Source organism: Lemur catta, chromosome 11, assembly GCF_020740605.2.
Source record: "Lemur catta isolate mLemCat1 chromosome 11, mLemCat1.pri, whole genome shotgun sequence".
Classification (NCBI taxonomy): Eukaryota; Metazoa; Chordata; class Mammalia; order Primates; family Lemuridae; genus Lemur; species Lemur catta.
In genome coordinates this window covers 42,370,857-42,394,823 of record NC_059138.1, presented here as the reverse complement: position 1 = coordinate 42,394,823, position 23,967 = coordinate 42,370,857, and the positions used below count along the sequence as shown (strand labels likewise).

The following is a 23,967-nucleotide window of genomic DNA, read 5'->3' as shown; positions in this document are numbered from 1 at the left end:
TTGAGATAGAGCAGAGCAGTATGGTCCATGAATTCTATTCTCTCTGACAGCCTTTGCTGAATTCACATATATCCCCCTATTTTTCTCATTACATAAAATAAAATGGAACTAAAATATTCTTCTAAATATTTTGAATGCATAAATAGATTAGTGCTATATGAGCACTAATACTGTGTTATTTAGAATTATGATTAATACAGATGTAATAGTCTTAGGGCAGATATATGACAGTTGGAAAACAGTTGGATTTAATAATCTTTACCTAGCATCTATTTCAGGCAAGTGCTTAATATTTGCTGCAGCTTTCATTCTGAGACTGAATTGGAAACATCAATGTTGAAAATACAACTTATTGGAACACAGAAAAAACATAGTTTTAATAGTAATAGGATCTTTTAAAGAATTAAGGGTTGTTAAACTAGAGCATAATCTACCAATTACCCAAAAGACACATGGGGAAAATTTCTGCTGATAGGCCTTCTTCTAGAAGCATTCCACTTGCATCTATTGCTTTTGTATTGTGTACCTAGGGTGTGTATTTCCTATAATATAATAATAGTACCTAATCTTTACCCAGCCACAAGATTGCTCTCTACAATCCTGGCAGTTATGCAACTCAACCTACTAGCCCCTAAGAAATAGTGATTCCTGCATGAGTTGAAATGATACTGGTGAATGGAAGGAGACCCAAATTCATGATTCTGAATAAAGTGGTAGAAAAACAGAAAGTTTCCTGAGCTCTGTTATGTGAAAAGAAATATTTTGAACATGGAATATCTTGGCTAATTTAGGGTTCTTAGAGAAATTTGATCTAAGCTCTATGGCAATAACAATTAAGCTATATTCATAACGAGTTTTTATCTCCTTTACATCTGTATTTTGCTATAGATCAGTTCTTTTTTACTTGTTATTTACATGATAATACTAGGTCCTTTGAATCAAAGAAAAATTAGTTCAAGAAAAAAAATCAGATAACATCAACCTTTTAGATTAACAATTTAAATGAACTAATAGAAACCCTACATTTAAATTTCACAACCGTTTGGAGGGGGATAATAAACATGAATTTTCCATGGGTGGGATTTCACTGGTGCTAGAAAGGATTTTACTGGTATGGAAGTAATTGGTTTAGGTTTGGGGAAAACAACTTCCTGTCCAGATGAATTAATCACTGATGAAAAATGGTACTACAGAATACTTCTCCAAAGCTTACATTGTTCAATTATACTTGGCTGCTTTTTATCAGGGAAATCTCAGGCTATAGTGACATTGACAGATTTCGGAATTTGTCTCAAGATATGCCTCTCACAGACATCATGAACCCACTGAATGCAAGAAGATTACAGCCTTCTTTTCAGCCAGTAAAATCCAAAAGGAAAATCTGGGTCTTAAGACAAAGACCGAAGGAACAAAAGAAGGGAAATGAGACACAGACCAAATGGATAGTGCTCTATACTAAGCTTCAAAGAAAAAAGATCTTGGTGTAAAAATAGGTGGCTCCCAATGACCTAATTTCACTACATTGAGGCCACATGTTGCTGCCATGTCCAATTAGTTGTGCTGGTCACTATGTCTCTTATCAGAAAGCAGAGGAGCTTCGAAAATGCATGTGACAAAAGACTTGCGTGCATGACAGGTTATGTGACCATTTCTTGCACCAAAATATATGTATTTAAAAAGCTAAAGGAAAACTAAACAAATTTAAAGGCACATGAGCAAAATGTATGAGAAGAATTAACTATGTTTTCTGGAGTTAGATAAGGACATTCTGTACATAAAACCAAAGGAAGAAACTGGGAGAAAAGTTTAAATAAGTGTGTTTATCTTAAAAATTTGAGCCTGTATGATAAATACCATAAGTAATATCCTGAAAAAAAGATATTTGCTATATACATGATATCTTGAAAGCTAATAAAGTTAATATCTGGTGAATACTTTTAAATTGCACAAAAGGCATACAGCTTGATAAGGATGGGGGAAGGGCAAGATGAGCAAAAGTCATGAAGTAACAACTCATAAAAGCATGAATATTTTTTTTTCAAATTAGTAAGCAAAGAATTGCTACTAAAAAAAACCATGGGTGATAATTATTACCTATCAAATTAACAAATATTAACAAATGTTATTACTATATGCTGATTAGCATATGATGAGATCAATACACATATGCACCAATTGAGGAAGTATGGAAATCAACTTGGAGATGGTCACAATCATCTAAAACCTAGGAGGCTAGATTTTACCTAGGGGAAATAAAAAATATACATAAATATATATTTAGAAATATTACAGTAAAAACAACCAACATAAATTTCAACAGGAGAGGAGCTAAATAGAAAGGAATTCAAACAGGGAATTTTAGACAACTATTAAAAATTATAATTGTGAAGATTATTTAATGACATGGAAAAAAGTTCCTATTGTAATTAAATGTGAAAACAGAATAAAATCTATGTTGATGAGTCTGATTCCAATTTTATTTTTAATATATATACACACATGCACATGTACACACACATATATAATCTATATATTTATATGTACAGATGATAAAATAAAGTATGCAGGAAATATAAATAATGGATAACTACTAAAAAGTGAATCTTATGGATCAATTGATCTTCTAATTTTCAAATTAAATAAAGTATATATATGTAACACTTTTATAATCTGACAATAAAGGAAAACATTATTAGAAAATTAAGAAATATTTACATCTTTTTGTAGGGGGGTAAGAAATAATCTTAATTCACATTCTAATTTTCAACTCTCTTTAATGTTCTCATACTTAATTTTTATTTCCTAAATGCATTTTAAGGTTTTAACATTCAAGATGTTCCATTTGGTATATGTGAAATGGAACTGTTTCTTCCAGGTCAATGCTATCAGTTTTAAGAAGCATAATATATATGACTCATGTGAATATTTCCATTGAATGATAAGTCTTTTAAGTGTAATTTCTATTAGGCCCTTAAAATAGCCACATTTTTTAATTCCAGTCTGCTCACTGATGTTAAATCCCACTTGTTAGAGAGTTTATTTTTCTACTTGTCCAGTGGTAATTAGGGTAGTATATGCTGTCCAAACCCACAGGGTATAAATTAGCATAATTAAGATTAATTTCCAATTTTAAATGGTAGCTATATATCGCCATTGGAAAAACTTCATCAGTGGTACAGAGCTTCTTGTTCCTCAGCAGGAATCTTTCTCAATAACTGAATTATATTAAGAATGTTGTCTACCGAATGAACTCGAGATAAAGTGCCTCCTTAAATTTTGTGCATCTCTAGCCTCTTCCTAACCCAAGCAGATATTCTTGGTCAGCAGGCAGTTCTTCCCCAGCTGATTTGGGGACTGATCTCTTTCTCTTCTATGGCTCTGCCACCCTTGGGGCTTCACTGTCTTCTGTATCTATCAGGTGGAAGGAAAAAGAGAGCATAGAATGGGCAGACGCTTCCTCAGAGCATAGCCTGGAAATGACACACAGTTTGCTGCTGAGAATGAGTCATTTGGCTGGACCTAATTGCAAGGGATGCTGGCAAATGTAATCTAGTTGTGTGCCCAAGAAAGAGTGGGAATGGATTTTTGGTGAAAACTAGCAGACTATTATTATACCAGTTGCTGTGCTAAATGATGGGATAACACAGATGAATATTTCAAGACTCTAGAAATCCCCAGTAGTATAGGATAAACTTTTATATAATTTTAATTAAAAAATTAATAGATGTCTCTATGTAAGGCTCTTCTACTGTAAGAGCAATATCTGTATATTCCTGTTTCTATTTATTTTTTGACAGTCTTTTTTGGTTCATTCATTTATTCAGTATTCTTCTCACTTTGATAAGTCTGCATAGCTGCTCTAGAGTATATGACAAAAGGAGTGAGAAAAAGGTACATACATGCATGAAATAAACAGTGTCTAACTGCAGGTGGCATAGAATCACATACCTGATTTTATATTGAAGTTTGTATCAGTATGTTCTGCAGGAACTGGAAATAATAGAGTGATTACAATATATCAGAATGATCTTAATAAAAGTGGTTCAATGTAAATACAACCTTGATGGAATTGTAGAACTTAGACTTTTAGAGATGAAAATGGGAACTGACATTCTAAACAAAGGAACAGTGTGAGTCATTGTATAGTACATTGTACAGTTCCAGCACAGAGCTCTCTGGAGCCCCTTAGAAAGGGTGGGGAAGTCAAACCACTGGTGACATAGTCACAAGAATTTGCTCCTGTACCTCTTATGTCACATTATGGTATAATGAAACTTTCCCATGTTTACGAAATCCTATTTTCAGATACCAATCATAAGCCTTCTGAAAACCAGCATTCTATATACAGTTTCATAATCATTGTGAAATTTTATAATTTTATATTTTCCTTTGATCATATCATTTCACACAATTACTATTTTGTGTTCGTTGTGTAATTACATGGGTTTCTGTTTAACAGCACTATTTTCCCTTTATCCAAGGTAAACTCATTAAAAATTGCACTGTTACATTCATTTCTAAGAAAAATTGGTCTTCTTTAATTGCACTTTACTCTCTTTTCTTTAAACTTTGGACTGATTTTTATAATATGACCCACTCAAAGAACCTGGGCCAATTGATTTCAAAGGCAGTTTTCAGCTAAATATCATCAAACCTAAGAAGCACATAATATCTATGCCCCTGAGAGTACTATAGATATGACTGATTTTTTTCCTCAGAATTTAACATTACCATCTATTCAGAAAATTGAAGTGCAAAAAACTAAAGGCATAAATTGTTCCAAGCACATTTGTATTTGTAACACTCTGTTCTTCAAAGGACTGATATTTATAGTCTGAAAGAAGTTTTATGTTTTAACTTTTATTTGGGGCCTTAGAAATTTAGTTTGCCTCCATTCTAGAAAAATAAAACCAATGAGAGGAAGTGAGAAAGACTTGCTTTGAGACTATATAGTGACAACTTTCTAATGTTAAAAACAACTACTGCCATTTCAAGCAGTTCCATTTCAACAAGAACAACGTGATTACTATGTGTAGGATGAAGAAAGAGGCATGGCACGGGAAAGGAGGCCAGGCACAAAGTGGGTGTATTTATGAGACATTCTAGTCCACTGTTTATAATACCTATTTTATAATTTAATTCTAAAATGAGAACCATTTGCTCTCTGTACTGTAATTATATAGTTTGGGATGGATTTTATTCATGCTATATCACATTTGTGTAAAATTGCCAGAAGTAACAGGTTACCAGTTTTATAGCACTCAAGGATATCCCACCTACCTGAAGATGACAACCAAGAAATGGGAATCAGGACAGTCAATGGGACTAATTGGGGCATATGGCTGCCTGTCCTCTGAAATAGTCCAAGTCCATGGGGATAGGGAAAGCTCTTTTTCCAGTCAAGACTGGCATAAATCCAAGACTGGCATAGATCTGAGGACAGACCTATGCTCACATTGTTAGATCACATGTCCAGGATGACTCATCTGAGTTGCCTGGGGCATGTTAGAATTAGGATCTAGAGTCTCAGGTCTAACCTCAGGGAAAGAGTCTGCACAAAATCAGGGGAGGTGCCTGGCTACTTCCCACCCACCTCCATCTGGGCTCCTAAACTGGGGAACAAGCATGTGGCTGCAAGTCTTAGAGGAACACTGTATTCCATTGACCCGGCAGCCGTTCAGACATGCAGACTGGACATATACAGTACAGATGGTAAGTAGGAAGTCTCCAACTTGATGATAATTGCTCCTTAAGACAGATACAAAAAGAAAAGAAAAAAGATCCCATCTGAAGGCCATGCTCCCCTGGTAGCTCTGTAGACAGCCAGACCTGGCTCTGCTTTTCTTAGGCTTTAATAGGAGAAGAGCCTAAAAGTTATCTCTGACATCTGGGTCATCTTAGGGAAACAAGAACTGACTATATTTTTGTAGAAAAATCAGTAAAATGTGGGCAAGTAAAATACTTTCAGATATTCAACTCATTGGAGGAAGAGAGTTAGTGGTGTTCAAATAATAAAGTGCCATCAAATTCCTCTTAAAATGTTAATTATTTATTAATGTGAAGCAAATAATACAAAGAAAATGAAGTTTCATGTGTTGCAAGAAATTTGCTTCTAAATGTCAATATGCTGAAATCAGTGTTTAATGAAGTTTATAGGTACCTAAGAATGACAATTTTTTTTGGCTTTTTTCAGTTACATGTTAAGTTTTATAAAACTTTATCTGTAACATTGGTTTACATTCCAGAATAACCATATCAAAGGATAATTAAAGCACTATAGAATTTTAATATTTCAGAAAATTAGGAATTGAGTTTGTTTTACCCAGATGAATCACTGCATGAAAAGAAGAAGAAAGAAAAAGCTAATTTTAAAAAACTTTATAAAAAGCTATTTTTTTATTAAACATTGGGTGCTGTATTTAGTAATTACCATTTTACTTATACAGCCTGTCTGATGTAAAGTTCTTAAACTGTTGTTACTGGAGCCTATTATTACAGGATTCTACCATTTGTGTCTTTATAATAGATCAGCAAAATGGGAAAATACACCTTTGCAGCCATTTAATGAAACAGATTTCAACTACTAACACACTCCATAGTAATTTAAAGATTATGATCAAGTTTCCCAGCCAAGCATATGCTGCAAATAGATACTAGTGGAGAAAAGAAAAGAAAAAAAAAAGCTGGAGTAACTTTTTTGATGAGTGAAAATCTCTTCCTTAGCTTAGGTTATGTTATGTCTCTGTGTTGCAATTTGTGAGAGTGGAGGGAAGACAGTTATCATCAAATTCCAGTAAAATATGTGAGTGTTAAATCCATTGTTTTCCTCCATCACCCATAGACCTTCTTGGTGAATTGTCCTTTAGCTCAGCCTGGAAGAACTGCTTGGGCTAGTGCGAAGTGTTTATTATGGGTGGAAACAGGGTACTTTTTGAATTTATAAAATTGGAATTAGGCCCTAGTAAACTTTGTTTAAACACAGAACTTAACGAAAATTGAGTAAAGGCAATTGCTCCTAGTGGTTTTTTTTCTTTCTTTTAACCATTTATTTTCCAAAAATTTTACAGCAAGCCTAAGTTGTACATGGTAATGATGAAGTTTTGAGCCAGGATAGAGCTATTTCCTGTATTTTTAAAATCTTTTAGTTTGTTTCACATCTTTGTCTAATGTTCCAAAAGTCATAAGGAGTCTACATTTTCTTATATTACTTAACCTACCTGTGTAAAATTTATGGATTATTCTATTAAGCCAGCTCTCCTGTGTTCCTCTAAGGACAGAAAAGAGGCTCTTTTTACCAATTTTCCAGATTATTTGAGACATTTATACTTTATTTTGGTATCTTCATTCATTTATTTGGGAAGTCCAGTTAGACACCTTGACTCCTGGCTGTTCTGAGGTCTCTCAAAGTTCTTTCTGTAAAAAACTGTCAGGGATTAATAGAAGCCCTGTGATGACAATATAGGATATTAATATATCATAATTTCTGTAGCTGCATTTCCTGTACTGAGTTCAATGCTTTCCAGACTGTAAGATGTTTGGCAGATTTACGATACTGTGAATTGGGCTGTTCACACTGGGCCATGAGCCCCTGTGCAAATGAGGTCTGGGGACTTGAAAGAGAAGGAGTTTGTCACACAGAGTGTAGTATAGCTATCTCTGTCAGTCCAAGTTGGAGAGGTTAGAAGTATCTGTTCCTCCTGAAATCCATCCCTTAGGCTGAATGTTGTTCTCGCCAAGCATTTTCTCCCTTTACCAAGACTTTCTTGGCCTGAATTATGACTTGAGTTCCTGAAACCCATGCTTGGAGGGATAGGAAGAAGGGACTGCACTGAACTCTGCCCTGGGATCAAAATCTTTACAGATGGTGCTTTGATTTAGCTATCACCATCCACTTTGGTGGCAGAAAGACATTTTCTTCAGCTTCTCTCAAAACTCCCCACTCTACCTTTTCTTGACAACATCTTCTATGCCCCCTCCTTCATCATCTCATATAGAAAATAAAACTTTCTTGATATAATTTGTGAATGCAGTTTATAACTGAGTTGTAAATAAAATAGGATTGCTTCTAGATTGCCATGGTCATTTAATCTGCTTTAATGTTTTATTCAACCAAGACATGCATTTTTTCCTTGAAATGTTTAGACCAGTTTGTCTACAAAATTCTAAAGTGGAGAAGACTATAATTGGATTGAGTCACATAGAGCTCTCCTACCTATGAAGAAAAGAACACTAAAGAACACTGTGCCTGAAGATTTGTTCTGCTCAGCACCTCTCATCCATACAGGAATTGCATCCTGAGTTTCTGGTTCTTCTAGTCAGACATGTTTAAGAGTCATGTCAACCCAGGCTCATAAAGGGGAATTTTGTCAAGCCAAGATGATTGGTGGCCATATGGGAATCTGCTTATTTATTCCTACCTACTACCTTCTGTCAACACACATCTGAATTCTAAACTATGGAATCTTATTTTTAGTATTTTTCTGGACCACTGAACATGGGATTTATACTTGCTGCATTAAGATATAATTTCCATGAGAATCTTTTGCTGATTTTGTTCATGACCATTTCCTTGATGCCTAGAACAGTTCCTGTCACTTAAAAGATACCAATATATATCTGTGGAATGAATGAGCTCTTCCTAGCATTTGAATCTCAGCTTTATATAGGGGTCTTCCCTGGCTTCCTGCCTGGTCCTCCAGTGTTTCAGCTATTGGAAACATTGCAAAGCTCTAGATCCAAGAAACTCAACCTGGTCACAGCCAGCTTTAGTCCTATGGCAAATAAAAGGGGATTCAGACAGGAAATCTACCCCCCTGCCATTATATACACTAGAATTCTTTTCATTCTCGTAGAATCCATTGTAATTTCTAAGTCAAATATAATGACTTGTTTCCAGGTCAACAAGAAATAAATATCTTAAAATCAGGGAGAAATTTATGATTTTTCTCAAAACAATTAAAAAGAATTTCTGATACATGTAGTTTTTAATCTAGAATAATACTATCTATCTTCAAAGGCATTTTAAGATATCCTTTATGATGTAGCATTTGCCACTAAATAGTTAATAGAGTCAAAGACAGGAAAGGCAAGGACCAAAAACAGCCATATAATGCACGATAATAATCATATGTTAAGTTAAAGTTTTGCCCTTTTCAGGTAAATTTCATTTTCAGTTGATATCTCAGAAATTTGCTTTTTTTCCTAGGAATTTTACAATTTAGCTATTCCATAAGGAATTTGGAGACAGTTATCCACATAATTTCTTCTATCACATGCTCAACATACTGCTTCTGAAATAACACAAATTTGAAACTATCCTGTATATCAGTCAATATCGAAAATAAAAACATGAAATATTATAATTTATTAATTAATGATATATCTGAATAGAAGATATGCTTTTCATTTGTTACCACATTATCACATATAATTATGCCTCAATATCTCAAGAAATCTTAAGGTTAACTCTTTATTTAAAAAAAGCTGTTTTAATTCTTTGATAAAAACCCTTCTAGTATATACAGTGAAACTCTAAAGTTTCTGAATTTCTAAGGAGCATCCAGAATTTAAATATTAAATAAAGTTTTATCCCCTTCAAGTATACTAAATTATTAGAAGCTTATATACTTATTTTAATAATGCTACCATTGCTACAATTCTGTTTTGAAACTATTATTATTTTAAGCTTGTACTTTGCTTTGGGCCAAGACTGTATTTTTTTAATGACTTGGTGTATGTGGTTCATAAGGTTGAATCTGATTTGATTTCAAGACATATACTAGAAATTACTTTTTTGGTTACGACTCTGATGTAAGCCTGATTATTATTTTTCTTATTCACCTTTCTCATAAAAGTGGAATGTACAATGTGAACTACATGACCTCCTAGTCTGTAAAACCGTTTGCCTTTCTGTAAGATTCATTATTGAGTCAAAGAGTGAGGCAGACTCTGTCTAAATATTCTTATTTTTATTTATTTATTTTTTTTGGAGACAGAGTCTCGCTCTGTTGCCTGGGCTAGACTGCCAAGGCATCAGGCTAGCTCACAGCAACCTCAAACTCCTGGGCTTAAGCAATCCTTCTGCCTCAGCCTCCCAAGTAGCTGGGACTACAGGCATGTGCCACCACACACGGCTAATTTTTTCTATATATATTTTTGGTTGTCCAGTCAATTTCTTTTCTTTTTTTTTTTTTTTATGTCCAGCTAATTTCTTTCTATTTTTAGCAGAGACGAGGTCTCGCTCTTGCTCAGGCTGGTCTCAAACTCCTGAGCTTGAGCTATCCTCCCACCTCGGCTTCCCAGAATGCTAGGATTACAAGCGTGAGCCACTGCACCCAGCCTTAAATGTTCTTATTATTATAAAATAAAAACGATCAACTTAATTGCATTTATATATTTTCTTTACTATAATTTTAATATTCTTTTCTTTGTAAAATGAGTTAACCCTTCAATGTCCAAGGAAGCCTCAACTAACTTTCTAATAATTTAATAATGATATACTTGATAAAAGTCGCATCATGTTTTGTAGATATTATTAGATGAAAATAAACTCAGTTTATAGCTTTATAAGTATTGCATATGTTGAATTCATTTTTTAGCTGCATTGATGGGTACTGTGTACACTTTTTAACTGAGGTGTTACTGTAGTTTGAATTAAAAGTAAGCTTAATTTATGATAGTTTTCAGTAAACTCAATGGTTAGCATAGGTATTCATCAAAAATAAGGGTCAGAGATTTAAGACACATGTCTGCAAATTAAATGTTGCATTAGGAAAAATGGATGGTCTTAATAAAAGAGAATTACACCTGAACCACAGGAAAAACTATGATTATGGTCTGAATCTAAAAATAACACTAGACTGGATTCTAATCTCATAAATAGCCTAATTTCAAATTGCAAACTTTTCTACATGTATCATTGTCAAGCAAGTAGGAATACTATTATTTTAGTTTGGAGAAATATAATTATCACTAGTTACTATCTATAAAATAACTTTGATATTAATGTCATATAATACATTATTCATAAAAAGTTCAACATTTTGAAATCAGATGTTTTAAATTAATAAAAATTTAAATATTTGTCTCATATGATTATTGTGTTTTCTTAAAAATGTATTAAAATTTTCATAGTTTGCAGATTGAAAAAAGAAAAAGAAAAAGGCAAATAAGGAAGGAAGTAGGAGAAAGTATCTAAACCTATGCAAAATTATGTTATTCTATAATATATGACCCTTTTTTAAAAATGCTTATAGGTGAGTCTTGAAAGGAAAAGTCAAAATTTGAAGTTAAATTATTTAAAGCTAGCAGTTAAATTTAGCACATAAGATGACTATGACAAAAAGAGAATATAAGGAAGAACAAAACTGAAATATCAGTGAATATGGGTAAAAATTCCAGATGTATAAAGAGGAGCCATAATAGTTTATGTCCAAGATCAAGGCACCAGTGGATTCGGTCTTTGGTGAAGGCTTGGTCTCTGCTTTAAAATGGCTCCTTGGTGCTGTGTCCTCAACATGGTGGAAGGGGCAAAATATCTCCCTTCAACCTCTTTTTTAAGAGCACTGATCCCATTTATGAGGTCAGAGCCCTCATAACTTAATCACTTCCCCCAAGGCCTCATCTCTTAATACCACCACAATGGGGATTAGTTTTCAACCTGAATTTTGGAAGCACACATTCACATCACAGCAGCCACGAAGCGGAGGAGTAGAATTGTCTCCTAGTGGTATTCCACTATGGCTTATTCAGTCTTATTGGCTGATTTTAAGCAGCAGTCCCCAACTTTTTTGGCACCAAGGACCATTTTCATGGAAGACAATTTTTCCATGGATCCGGGAGAGGAGGATGGTTTTGGGATGGTTCAAGTGCATTACATTTATTGTGCACTTTATTTCTATTACTACTACATTGTAATACATAATGAAATAATTATACAACTCATCACAGGTTGGGGACCCCAGATTTACAGTATCAGCCTCAACTGTTAGTTAAGAAGAGTAACTAGGTATAAATACTCTTTTTTTATGAGTAATATGATGACTTGTTGCTTTGGCTTTGCTGTCAATCACAACCAAAATATCTCCTTTTTAAATCCCAAGTGCACAATTTGATACTCTAAACTTTTCTATACAATTACTAAAATATATATTTTATTTCAAAGTTTTGAATCCAAGTAGAATATTCTTCCAACCATTAGAAATGACTGTGCAGACAGCTTCTCAACACTGATTTGTTAAATACATTCTATGTAATTTCTTTCAGATATTCTTGTCAATTTTGACTTAATTATGTATGAACATTTTATTAATAAGTTTTATAATTTTTAATAATTTAATTAGAATTTATACCCTTAGTATACATTATCATTAATGGTGTTGAGAATCTAGAGTTCGTGAGAAAACAGACATAATAATGTTATTTTTTTGTTGTTCTACTTGGAAAATGCTTGTTGCTTTCTTCTGATAGCTTAAAATAAAGTGAAAGTAATTTTCATGTAATTATAATCTTCCTATTTCAGAGAAGGACATCTTCTTTTGAATAATTATTTTTTAAAAATATATTTTATTGTACATATTTGAAGTTTACAACGTGATGTCATGGGACATATATAAATAGTAAAATGATTACTATAGTGAAGCAGATTAATATCTATCACCTCACAGTTACTTTTTGTGTGACAAGAGCAGCTAAAATTTACTTATTTAACAAAAATCCTTAATACAATTTTATTAACTTTAGTCCTCATGTTGTACATGAGATCTCTAGACTTGTTCATCCTACATATCTGCTATTTTGTATCCTTTGACTTACCTCTCCTCATTTCCTTCCCCCAACTACCACCCATGGTAACCACTGCTTCATTCCCTATCTCTGTGTGCCAGACACAGAGAAAAAATTGCATGATCTCACTTATATGTGGAATATTTTTTAAAAGTACTTTTATAAGGTCAAAAATGAGTAAAGAAAATAGATGCTTCTGCTATAATGTGTGATGAAAGAGTATGATTTTAATCCATAGGGCTAAAGGCATTGTTAAATGGAATATAGTAGGCTTTCTACCTTCACTGATTCTACAATAGAAGTATGAAGGAAATATATTTTAAAACTGAAACACTATCTGAAATTTAAAGTCACTTTATCTTAAAACATTTTTATGATACTCAACCATTATTCCATTCCTAGTCCTGAAGAAGTATAATCCAAATTTACTAATGCTGTTAAATAGTACTCCAGGTTCAGAAACCACCCCCTTATTTTTTTATTACAGCCTTACATTTATGGAAGCTTGTACATGATAGTTTCAATAGAGATCTTACTGCCTTCTAGTCCATAACAGCATTCCACTTATTACACTTTATGTACAGGCTCTGTTTTGTACTACTGCAAAAATTTTAGTATGCTTAGATCTTTTTAAAGTTCCTTTAAACCTTCTCCTGACTACAATGCTATAAAGAAAATAAAGGTGCTGCTAGTTTGGTTGAAACTCCCATTTTCCTATAAGCTTTTTTGGAAATTTTTTCACGCTAATACTAGTTAGTTTAATACACTATACCAATAAGAAGATACATGGTTACAGAGTGTAATGAGAATTTTTCTGTGAAATAGTATACTATTTATATAGTTTTAGAAAAACTAGATTTCCATCTATATGAACAAGTTTAATATGTTCCTCTTTGAAGTTTCCATGGTTGATACAGATGAAAACTTTTTTATTTTATGTATTACCAAAAAAATAGTGTCCTAAATGTTTCATTCGTTGTTCATTGAACCTCTGAAAATATTTTGAATATAATTTCAAAAACTACTTTATTGAGATATTACTGACATACAAAAAGCTGTACATATCTGATGTATACAGCTTGTTGAATTTGGAGATGAGTATACACCCATGAAACCATAACCATGAGTGTGTAGTTCAGTGGCTATCCAGAAAAATATAGTGTGCTACTTATTCTTAATACCTTGGAAATTTTACTTAATTCTCATATTTAAGCTATTTTATAACAAATTGCCTACATTCTTAAAGAAAATTAACAGAGATGATTAGTTCTATGGCAAGTGACCCCACAGATGTTGTTATTTGGTCTAATATATTATTTTGTACTACTTTTATAAAAGTATATCCCTTTTGTCCTGGGAGTTCACTTAAAAAAAAAAAAATAAAGTAGACCACAGAACAGACTTGCTGCCAGTGCTTCCAAGAAGCATTCAAGTTTTCATATTGTGTTTTCATACTGGTCAACTCACCTTGGTGATCATAAGTTTTACGTGGTTATATTTAACAACATTCTCTGATTCCTATCTTTTAGTTTTTATATTAATAGAAATGATTTTCCTAGCCTGAGTTTGCATAAATGTTTCTCCTGTTGTGAGTTTTGTCATTGTCATTTCAACAATTTCCTTTTTTTTTGTTTGAGACAGAGTCTCACTTTGTTGCCAGGGCTAGAGTGAGTGCTGTGGCATCAGCCTAGCTCACAGCAACCTCAAACTCCTGGGCTTAAGCGATCCTACTGCCTCAGCCTCCCGAGTAGCTGGGACTACAGGCATGCGCCACCATGCCCGGCTAATTTTTTTTATATATATTTTTAGTTGTCCAGATAATTTCTTTCTATTTTTAGTGGAGACGGGGTCTCCCTCTTGCTCAAGCTGGTCTTGAACTCCTGACCTTGAGCGATCCACCTGCCTCGGCCTCCCAGAGTGCTAGGATTACAGGCGTGAGCTACTGCGCCCGGCCAACAATTTTCTTTTAAATATATCTAGAATTTATCTTTATATATAATGTTAGGCAGATGCAATGGGTTTTTCTCTTGGATACCTTAATCTATTACTCCCAAATCATTAAACACTCCATTCTTTCACTACTCTTTAGAATGGCTTTATCATAACTATGTACTAAAATACACTTGTCTCTTCCTATAACATGTTTATAACTTCTATTCCTTTTTCAACTTTTATTGCACTGTCTAGTATATCCAAAATATTACTCTTGCCTTATCCCTACCATTAATGGGAATCCTTGTAGTATTTCATCATTTGAAATGATGTCAGCTTTTGGGTTGCTGTATCATATTAAGGAAGCATCCTTGTGTTTCTCCTATGCTAATCAAATGATTATTTTGGTATCTGTCAAAATAAACAGAATTTTTTTTCACTTATTGATGTTCAATTTCACCATTAATAGATTTGTTAATATTAAACTGTCTTTGCAGTCTTGGTCATGATATATTATTTAATAAGAACAAAATAAATAAGTATGACTATAATATGAATAAATATAATCTTTGAATTTTTAGTGTGTAAACATTTAAACATTTTTCAAAATTATTATTCTCAGAGATAACTATGTAAGGAATAGATTAAATCACAAAAATTCATTTAAAAATGTATGGACCACGATTCACAGAATATTTTTGTTTTCAGTCATGTGACTAGGTACATTAAAATCCAATTTTAAACATATATTATATTTTGATATTATTATTTAGCACTTCTTAAACATTTTCTCTGAATGTTTTTATTAGCCATGCTTATGGTATTTCTAAGAATTCTAGGATCAAATAAAAAAAGAGGAGCCAATCTATGATTATTTATTATGCAATGTAAATTCAGAAAGAGAAGTGAAGCCTCATGGACATTCCTTCTTGGGAAACTCTAGGCCATCCAACTTCACAGGCCCTTTATAGATCAGAATGAAGACAGTTCTATTTATGGAACAATATCCCCAGGCAGAGGAAAAGCCACCAATGGTCCTGGGCTCACCAAGTTGTGTTTTCACTTTTGTTTTTAAATATACTCCTTAGAATCTAGATGTAAAAAACCATATTTTCAATTTCTCATTTCAGTCCTCTTTAAGAAAAAAGTTTCTGATCTTTTTTCAGATATTTTGAAAACACATTAGAAATTATTTTATATTGCTATTGTTGCTAAAGGGGAGTATCGAATAATAGAGGTTTTTTTCAGATTTCTTGAAATGTGTGATATCTTTTTATAAAGTTAGTTTTTAGGAAGTGGGGATAGCCCTCAAAGGTTTATAATCTGGGATGAGCTAAGGATCAAGGCGTCACTCATTCGGCCACAGTTATAAACTGTATGATTGCACAAAAACTATTGTCCTAATATGAAAAAACATATTCCAATATGGTGTTTTTATATAGTCAATATTTATTTAATATAATAACATCTAATATTTATTTGTCAGTTCCTATGTGCAATGTGTCTCTCCATCACTGTACATTACATATATAGTTTGTTTAACCCTTGCAATAACTCATTGGATGGGCACTATTATTATTCCCTTTGTGCACATAGGAAGCTGAGGCATAGGTGTTAAATAGTTGCCCCGGGTTGCCCATATGGTAAGAGATAGAGCCGTGATTTAGTTCCTAGGCAATCTGGCTCCAGATCCTGTAAGCTTAACCCTGTGTTGGTTCTCTTATGTCTGGCCACATGTAACCCAGAATGTTGTGGTGCAATGAGATTTATATCATGAAGTTCTAATAATAAGAGTTCAATGGTAGAAATTTATTATAATATATTTCCTGGGGAGAATAAAGAGAAAAATATTCTTCTGTTAATAAACCTGCTTTGATCTATTCTTCTCTATAGTAAATTTGAGCTATAATGGAATTCCCACTAGATTATAATTCAAAGAACCCCTTTTATCCCAAGTAAAACACTCATCATAAATGAATGTGAGAGACAGTGAGATCCCTGTCTAGATAAATAATTTATGGTTGAGCATAAAAAAGGTAAGATTTAGATTCAAGACTGAAGGAGAGATTGGGAATTATTTCTTCTCTAGCTTGCCAAAAGTCGTTAGACTGTCACAGAGGACGGACTAAAAGAAATACTGTTTCTCCCTATTCCCCAGCAGTATCAGGACTAACATCAATGTTGTCATGATGGAACACTTGAACTGTACTTTTAGGGTAGAACAAATGAGTGAGGAGATCTGACAAATATTATGAAAATTTTCATTTCGATTTAATAGTAACTTTTAAAATGCATTTGCTTAGTTAGAACTAAGATTATTAATAACATGTTTACAGTATAATGACATATTTACAAGAGAAATATTTGAAACTACAAAAAGAAGGCTATATCTATGTAGTATGTTAACAAACTAGTAATGAGCACTTAATCAAAATCTTCCCATTCATTATCTTATTTAGTCATCACCACCATCCTCATTTTACAAAGTTTATGGAACTTCAATAAAAAGATATTAACTCAAATCCAGTTTAGTCTAATCTCAAATCTGGTTGATTGCAAGTATTTTCACCAGCATCTTTAATAATTTGCTGATCTCTATGGGTCATTATGTATCTTGCATTAATAGACACTGCATATAGGAAAATAACCATTCTAATATATCTTCCTGAAGATTGGTGCATTTTAGTCCTTGCAGGACAATATTTAAATATGAAAGAATTGGAAATGTCTCTAAGTATCAAATAGAGAATATGCATAGTCTAAATATAAGAAAGCCTTTTGCTATATAGCAAAGTGTATAGCATATGAACTGAGTTCTTCAGAAAGTGGTAAATAGGATTTGGAATTCATTGTAAAAGAGAATATTATAAATTTCTCTTTAGGAAATCAGGAGAAAACAGTGTTGAAGTAAAAAAGACATGCAGATTACCTATGAGAAGACTACAGTTTAACATCAACTTAGATCAGCATCATTGACATGGCATTGAATTCTCAGACATAAGACACTGAACCAAACTGGTAACTTGAGGTTCATGGACAGAAGGCAAAGTCTGTGAACAATTTTAGCTGTAATACATCACTAATTCAGGTTTGTTCAGTGGCATAGTCTGAACTATATTTTTTTTAAAAAAAGAATAACCCATCATTTTATATACATATATACGTGTATAAAATATATATACATTATTGTATGTATATATACACATATGTACTATACTAAAATTTATTCCTTAAAAACTTACAATAATGTTTACTGTCATCATTTGAAATGAGTATCCTGTTAATGATATGTAAATAGTTACTTTTAAATACTCTAAAGCAGTTTATGGTCTTAAGTAAGCCAAATAGCAGCCTCTTCTCTTGAGTTTCTGAATGCTACTTCCTTTGTAAGCCTTCATTGAAGCAACTTCTCATTTAAAGACAAATAAGACAATTCAGATTGAATTGTAATGGATTTCTAAAAGATTAAACAAAAAACCCACAGAATGATGTTAAGTGAAAATCTAAAACAGAAAATCAGAAAAAGGCTTCAAATTCAGCAGTTAATTCAAATCACTAGGGTGATAGCACTAACTTTCCTACCCTCAGCGGTCCAATGGGGCAACAAACTTGGAGGTGATACACATTATTGAATTCAAGAACTAGTGGACAATAGTAAGTATAGCTCTTCTGCAGTATGGCTTGTCCTTTTGCTGACCAGAAAGAATGTTCTCTTCAGCTAGCAAAGGCTGTAAAAAGTAAAATGCGCATCGTTGTTAGATAGACGGGAAGCACAAGGCAAAATAAAGAAAGGGGGAAAACAGTAATCAAAAGAAGGCAAAGTTGTGAAGGATTTAAGAGATGAAAGAGTAGCAAGAAATTCTTTGAGAAAGAGAACAGAAAAGAGAAAGAACATTCCCTGGAATCATGCAGCAGTGTGGGGAGGTTCAGTACAAGGCAGTCAGCCCTAGGTGATTCAGTAGCACCTGAGGCCTCACTGCGCTGCACAGAGGGACCAGCTAGCACAGAGCATCAGAGGGGTTTGGAGCATGGCCTCCCCCACAGGGCTGTTTAAAGCTATCAAGTCAGTGCACATTTCACACTCGTATCTTCAGACCTAACTTGTGTTCAGAATACTTTGTTATTAAAGTAGAAAAATGCCTGGCTTAAATTACAAACATTATTCTCATAAATTGAGGCATAAATTATTTGTGACTGAAAGAGTTAATTCCTAGCTATGGTTAGCTCTTATTCTTAAATTTGAAAACAGAGAATTATATATTACCGTTCTCTACTGTATTCTCCCATATGTTCATATTCTGTAGATAGTAAAGGAACTTAATAAATATATATTGAAGTGATTTATCTACATTAAAAATATGCATAGTAATCACCCACATAAAGAGCTTGATCTTCCTCTGGTTTGAGAAATATGAATTTGATGGTTGGAAAATATGTGGAAAAATTAATGTCAGTATGCTATCTCCTTGACAGTTTTCCCTGTGTACCCTTGGGGACATAAATGAAATTATTTTTCCACTTCAAAGAATCTTTGCCAGACAACGAAGTCATATATCCCTTAAATTTCTTGCTGTAGTCATACATGAGCTCTTAACACTCTAAATTACAGCCACTTATTTGTTGTATGACTTTGGTCAAGTCACTTTTCCTCCCAGTCTTTCAGTGTCCTCATCTGAGAAATAGCTCAATTCTACCTCACGGAAGTTTTATGAGGATTAAATGAGTTAATATTTGGGAACACTTAGACAAGTAACTGCTACATAGTTAGTGTTATATATAAGTCTTTGCTATTATTAAAACTTGGGTAAAGTTCTAAATGACCTTTTCCTATTGTCTCCTGTTTCTAGATAATTATATCAAAGCTTAGTTACTCCACTTACCTTTTATAATAACCTGAGCAGCATCCACCATATCAGATGTTTTCCATATTTACATTGCATCTGGCCATGAGAGAAATCACGGGATGACTTGACCCCCAAAATTTGAGAACTTAGAAGGAACAGCATCTGTCTTCTCCATCTGTTTAACCAGGATTTCTTAATTATCTGTGAAAACATCTCTAGTCTGAATCACTCAATGTTCAGCTTAATGTATTTTTGTGACATACATTAGAACCTTGTGCATTCATTAAGTTTATCTCCTAGTGGTATTTTCCATAAAGATGAGGAAGGCTAAAAAATGACCTATATCTGACCCACATATATTATTATTTTGATGAGGATGATGAAAGCTATTACTCTTGTAGCTTTTGATGGCATATCTGTTATCTCCTGTTTTTGTTGTAGGCATTAATTTTTCCGTAATGAAGTCACTGTCACTAATTGTTCCCTCCAGTGACGCCTGTCTGCTGCTGATGTTCTGAAGCAATTGATGTTGATGTTACATGGGTTCAAATTATACTTTAGTTTGCCCTTGAAGCTTTTTGGCTGTCCACTTGTGCTTGGTTGCATTCCTCACCTCATCATGTAACCGCTGTTTTGGCATTCTTTTTTTTTTTTTATCTTGCATTTGTTTCACTTGCTCAAATGTAAGAACTTAGCTTCATTGCCAATATTTTAATAGTGTTCAGAAGTATCATTATTGATTTTGATATTGATGCTGTTTATAATGGATGGCAATGAATCTTGTCCTCCAGCTGAAAATGCTTATAAAAAATGAGTCTAAATCTCTTGCCATTAGAGCTCCTTGGGAGGCCATCATTTCACAAGCCTACTGTGTAGTTTAAAGCTGGAGGCTTGTTGTGCTACAATTTTTCAAGTTTCCTATTGTGGAGCTGAATCATGTACATTTTTCTTCAGTTTGGTACTGTGTCATCCCTGTGATAATTTAATAGTTGAATTGACTCCATTTATAATTTTGTTTTGAAGGATGAAAATAACTCCCATTTCACAGACCAGCCCTAATTTATCTGACTTTTTAAATGTGTAGTTGTTAGTTGTTAAAAAGGATATTTTAATAAGAATGAAATGTAAAGCACAAAACTTTAAAAAAAAAACTTTTAGTTTTATATTTGCAGAAGGCTTTTCTCCCTAAACCCCTATAGTACTTTATTTTAATTCTCACAATTTTTCTCTTACGTATTATTCTTCCTTCCTAGTACACTATCAAGTAGAGGAATAGTTTCTTGTTAATCATTGCATTTCCCAAAGCACATACCCAGGAAGCTGCACATGGATGGTGAATAACCATTTACTATTTCTTGTGTTAAATACACATACACACACACACACACGCACACAAAACAGGGTAATCTCTCCTTATCCATGGTTTTGCTTTCTGTGATTTCAGTTACCCATATCAACCATAGACTGAAATTATTAAATGGAAAATTTCAGAAATAAACAATTCATAACTTTTAAATTTCAAGGTGTTCTGAGTAGTATGATGCAATTTTGAGCCATTCTGCTCTGTCCCATCTGAAATGTGAATTACCCCTTTATCCAGTATATCCACACTGTATATCTACCTGCTCATTAGTCATAAACATCATCTGCTCCTGACATCCAACCATCAACATTGTCATGGCTTGATGATCCAGGATCACCCAAAGCAGATAATCTTCCTTCTGATGATTGTCAGAGGGTCAATACAAGCCTAATGCTATGTCACAATGCTTATGTCATTCATTTCACTTCATCTCATCATGTAGGCATTTTATCATCTCACATCATCACAAAAAGAAGGTTTAGTAAAGTATAAGCTGATATTTTGAGAGACAGACCACATTCATATAACTTTTACTATGATATATTTTTATAATTGTTCTGTTTTATTAGCTGTTGATCTTACTGTGCCTAATTTATAAATTATGCTTTATCATAGGTATGTATGTATAGGAAATACATAGTATATACAGGGTTCTGTTTCAGGCATCCACTGGGGGCCTCCCATATAAAGGGGGATATATATAAACACATGTAGTTAAGACCAACCCACCTGTAGGTTGCTAATATAAAGTATGTGAGAATATTATGGCAAAAGTATAGCTTGGGCCAACAATGAAAGAGGTTTTTTTAGGTAAACTAATCATATATTGACCTATATTTAAAAAAATCACTTTAAGAAAATGATGTAAATCAACCAGATGATTGTTATGCATCAATTTTCTCTAGTCATTTAAAACATATATCCAATATGACCATTGCTTAGAAGCAGTCTTTAATTAATTTGAAAAAAAAGAATGATATTAAATATTTAAAATACCTATAATTCAAGCTGATCTTATTAAATGTTCTATAATTTGATAACTGAAACCCTCTCTGTTATTCAGACTGACCTCCTCCCATATATCATGAATCCCCCATTCTTTGTCTTTTTGTCACTTTCTGGATTCCTCAATGTTTGTTGTAGTCAGTGTAGTATTCAGTCAAGCTCATCTGAATTAACACGCCAGGCACTAGGGATAATTAGATCTGTGTAGCCTACCTCACAAGATTTTTCTGAAGATCAAATGGGCTAAGTATTAAAAATATACTATTAAAGATAAAATACCATATATAATTGGGTTGTTACTAAAGCACTGGAGGGACAAATTAAACAATAAGACTGTTTTCAGTTGATGAAAATAGGATTCTTTGTAGCTCATTCCTGTTGGTGTTACTAGAGTTTCTAACTATATACACAGTAGGAAGGATGTTCTTCGGAAGACAGAAGGCTGCTTCCCAGTTCTGTAGTCAGGAGCATCATTAGTTACAAACACATCATATGGCTTGTTCAATGAACCCCTTATGGGTAGAACCAGGTTTACATGCTGAGTGTACAACCTACTGACCTTACCCTCAATCTTTCTTATGGGACTAAATTCTACAGTTCATTTGGTCATATAGAATGAAATTATAAGCAATCCACATATATTTAGCTTTTCTTAAATATTATTTTTGTTTATCAATAACTCAAAGAATGAGAAAGCTATCAACTATTGAAAATCTAGTTGTTTTCTTTTAAATAACCTACTAAAAAGTGAAAGTCATTATGAATAGGCAGAAATTTTAAAAAAGGTAATTCTGGAGCATTAGAGCCCTGAGAAAGGAGGAAGAAAATGAAGGGCATCCAAAGGGGAAAGAAGAGGTCAAACTATTGCTCTCTGCTGATGATATGATGTTATATCTAGAAAACCCCAAAGATTCCACCAAGAGACTCCTGGAATTGATAAACAAATTTGGCAAACTCTCAGGCTACAAAATCAATGTACACAAATCAGTAGCATTCCTATATACCAACAGCGGTCAAGCTGAGAATCAAATCAAAGATTCAATAGCTTTCACAATAGCTACAAAGAAAATAAAATATCTAGGAATATATTTAACTGAGGAGGTGAAAGATCTCTGCAAAGAGAACTATGAATCACTGAGGAAGGAAATTGCAGATGATGCAAAAAATGGAGAAATATATCATGCTCATGGATCAAGAGACTCAACATTGTTAAAATACCCATACTACCCAAAGTGATTTACAGATTCAATGCAATCCACCTCAAAATATCATCATTTTTTGCAGATCTAGAATAAATAATTCTACACTTCATTTGGAACCAGAAAAGAGCCTGAATAGCCAAAAGAATCTTAATCAAAAGGAACAAATCTGGAGGCAACACTTTAGCAGACTTCAAACTATATTACAAGGCTATAATAACCAAAACAGCATGGTACTGCCACAAACATAGAGACATAGACCAATGGAACAGAACAGAGAACCCAGAAATAAAACAATCCACATATTGCCATCTGATCTTTGACAAAGTAGACAGCAACATACACTAGGGGAAAGAAGCCCTATTCCATAAATGGTCCTAGGCAAATTGGATAGCCACGTGTAGAAGATTGAAACAGGATCTATATCTCTCACCACTCACAAAAAGTCATTCAAGATGGATAACAGACTTAAATCTAAGACATGAAACCATAAGAATTCTAGAAGAAAATGTTGGAAAAACTTATCTCAATATCAGCCTAGGCAAAGAATTTATGAAGACCCTAAGGGCAATCACAGCAACAACAAAAAAAGGACTTGATTAAATTAAAAAGCATCTGCATAGCCAGGGAAACAATCAACACAGCAAATAGACAAACTACAGAATGAGAGAAAATATTCACATACTACACATCCAATAAAGGGCTAATAACCAGAATCTACAAAGAACTCAAGCAAATCAGCAAGAAAAAATCAAATCAAACAACTCCACTAAAAAGTGGACAAAAGACATGAACAGAAGCTTTTCAAAAGAAGATAGAATGATGGCCCATAAACATGCTC

General features: G+C 33.4%; 1 pseudogene; it reads left to right on the top strand.

Annotated features, from left to right (window-relative positions):
* Window positions 1-5,625: 5,625 nt before the first annotated feature.
* The window catches only part of LOC123646973, a 76,795-nt pseudogene continuing 58,453 nt past the window's right edge, over window positions 5,626-23,967 (top strand).